Below are 3558 nucleotides of genomic sequence, written 5' to 3'. Positions count from 1 at the left end.
ATGTTTTGATTCGGAGATCTCAATATCTCCTATAACCCAATGAATTCCCCATCTCCGATTTCCACTTTCTCTTTACATTCTGCAACTCAATTCATGCAATCACCCCCATTCCCTTTTAATTTCAGCAATTTAGCTTCTGCTCTTTAATTCATGCAATTTAAGATTCCGCCATTTCAATTTCTTGCCATTTACGTTTCCCGCCAATTTTACATTCCGCAATTCTCATCTAATTCTTGATTCCGCTCAACTAGACACACTTCTAATCCGAATTGCTCATTCAACCAATCCTTGTGGGATTCGACCTCACTCTATTGTGAGTTTTTACTTGACGATAACCGGTGCACTTGCCGGAAGAAATTTTGCCGATCGTGCAATTTCCTAAATCGTGGCATAACTAGTTTATGCGCATCACCAGTACAAGTGGTGCCCAAGAAGTCTGGAGTCACTACAGTGAAGAATGAGCATGGAGAGCTCATAGCAACCAGAGTACAGAACGCCTGGAGGGTCTGCATTGATTACAGGCGCCTAAACCAGGCCACTCGTAAGGATCACTATCCTCTTCCATTCATTGATCAAATGCTGGATCGCCTGCCAGGTAAATCACATTATTACTTTTTAGATGGTTACACAGGCTATTTCCAGATTCATATAGCTCCTGAAGATCAGGAGAAGACCACTTTTACATGTCCTTTTGGGACTTATGCTTATAAGAGAATGTCCTTTGGCTTGTGCAATGCACCAGCTACTTTTCAAAGGTGTATGATGAGTCTTTTCTCTAACCATATTGAGGACTGTATGGAGGTTTTTATGGATGATTTTAGCGTTTATGTTGATTCCTTTAGCCTTTACTTGGATAGTTTATCTAGAGTATTAGATAGATGTGCCAGTACAAACCTTGTATTGAATTTTGAAAAATGTCACTTTATGGTAAGACAAGGTATTGTACTATGACATGTTGTGTCCAATACTGGTATTTCTGTAGATCCAGCAAAGGTGGATGTTATTTCTAGTTTACCTTACCCCTCCTCTGTGAGGGAAGTCCGTTCGTTCTTTGGCCATGCAGGTTTTTACCGGAGATTCATTAAGGACTTTAGTAAGATAGCACTTCCCTTATCCAGACTACTGCAGAAAGATATTGAGTTCGAGTTCAGTGAGGATTGCAAACACACGTTTGATAAGCTGAAGACTGCCCTGACTTAAGCTCCAATTGTGAGAGGACCTGACTGGAGCCAGCCATTTGAGATCATGTGCAATGCTTCCAACCATGCAGTAGGAGCAGCGCTAGCTCAGCATGAAGGTAAGGACCCCTTTGTAATTGCTTATGCGTCTAAGACTTTAGATGCCGCTCAGTCTAATTACACTACTACTGAGAAAGAGCTTCTTGCTATTGTTTTTGCTCTGGATAAATTCCGAGCCTATTTACTTGGTACGAAAGTAGTAGTGTACTCGGACCACGCAGCTCTAAAGTATTTATTAGCTAAAAAAGAATCCAAACCAAGGCTTATACGTTGGATACTGCTACTACAAGAATTTGATTTAGAAATTAAGGATAGGAGTGGTAACCAGAATCTAGTGGCAAACCACTTGAGTCGCCTTGAGCACATTAAGGATAACTCCACTCCTATAGCTGATAATTTCCCTTTTGATAACCTGCAAGTAGTATCTGAGGTAGTCCCTTGGTATGCACCTGTAGCTAATTATCTAGTTAGCCGCACTTTTCCTCCAAACTTTACTAAGCATCAAAGAGACAAGCTGAAAAGCGAGTCTAAATATTATATATGAGATGACCCGTATTTATGGAGATGTGGCGCTGACCAGGTAATTAGACGGTGTGTGCCTCAATCAGAATTCCAGTCCATTTTAGAGGCCTGCCACTCATCTGAGAGTGGAGGACATTTTGGCCCTCAAAGAACATTTAGAAAAATTTTAGACTATGGACTCTGGTGGCCTACTCTTTTTAGAGACGCTGCTGAATTTTGTAAATCTTGTTTCTCATGCAAAAAATTTGGTAATATATCCAAGAGGGATGAGATGTCTCAACAAATTATGCTTTTCTGTGAAATTTTTTATGTTTGGGGCATTGACTTCATGGGTCTATTTCCAAATTCTAATGGTTACTTTTATATATTGTTAGCGGTGGATTACGTTTCTAAATGGGTGGAAGCAATTCCTACCCGCACTGATGATGCTAACACTATTGTTTCCTTTGTTAAAAACCATATTATTTGTCGCTTTGGATTACCACGAGCAATCGTGAGCGATCAAGGCACCCATTTTTGTAACAGGAGACTAACAGGATTACTGAAGAAGCATGGGATAATTCATAAAGTAGCAACAGCTTACCATCCTCAGACTAATGGGCAAGCTGAGGTGTCTAACAGAGAGATAAAGCGCATATTGCAGAAGATAGTCAAACCTCATAGAAGATACCGGAGCACCAGGCTACAAGATGCACTTTGGGCATACAAAACAGCATACAAGACACCCATTGGGATGAGTCCCTTCCGCTTAGTTTATGGAAAAGCCTGTCATCTCCCAGTTGAAGTAGAGCACAAAGCCTTTTGGGCAGTAAAGGAGTGCAACATGGGATTTGAGACAGCCGGAGCTGAAAGGAAGTTGCAACTGCAAGAACTAGAAAGCCTTCGCCTAGAAGCTTATGAGAACTCAAGGCTGTACAAGGAAAAGATGAAGGCTGTACATGATAAGCACATCAAGAGGAGAAAGTTCCAACCTGGGGACTTAGTCCTCCTTTACAAATCTAGACTGAGGCTCATGCCAGGCAAGTTGTGATCAAGATGGGAAGGTCCATATAGAGTATAGAAGGCTGAGCCATACGGAGTTTTTCACCTAAGTCATCCTTCAAGCTCTGAATTCATCAAAGTTAATGGACAACGTTTAAAGCTATATCATGGCGAGAAGATGAAGAAAAACAAGGAGCTCGAGATCTTCCTCCTGGAGGATCCACCCATAGCTGAAGACTGAGCTAGTGGAGCGTCCAACTTACGAACGTTAAAGCAAAGTGCTAGGTGGGAGACAACCCACCATGGTATGATCGTTCCTTTCTTTTTATTTCTTAGTTTTATTTAACAATAACTCTTCTCAGTACCAGTGCCTATAGTTTGCATCTGTATCTACATATTGCACATCATAAAAAAAATTTTGCACGCGACGCGACCGCATCACCGACGCATCCGCGTCACAGGTGAGTAAAAAGAGAAAAAGAAATTGAACAGAGAGTCACGCGAGAGCGTGGCTGGAGGCATGCCCCTGGCACGATTCGACCCACACGACCGCGTCCATGATGCGTCCACGTCATTTGGGAATAATGCCTCCCATGCATCCGCGTCACCCACGCGGACGCGTGACCTGAAAATTGACGTAAACAATGGGTGTTTGGCAGCAAGTTAGGCTGGAGTAGGGCTGGAATGGTGCTGGACGCACAAGCCCTACGACGCGACCGCGTGCCCCACGCGTCCGCGTCGCCTTCCAATCTTGGCCATCCATACGACCGCGTCACCCAATATTTTGGCAAAAAGAGTTTCGAACAGAGAGTTGTGC

The sequence above is a fragment of the Arachis ipaensis genome, chromosome B08, assembly GCF_000816755.2.
Source record: "Arachis ipaensis cultivar K30076 chromosome B08, Araip1.1, whole genome shotgun sequence".
NCBI classification, from domain to species: domain Eukaryota; kingdom Viridiplantae; phylum Streptophyta; class Magnoliopsida; order Fabales; family Fabaceae; genus Arachis; species Arachis ipaensis.
This window is presented reverse-complemented; position numbering follows the sequence as displayed.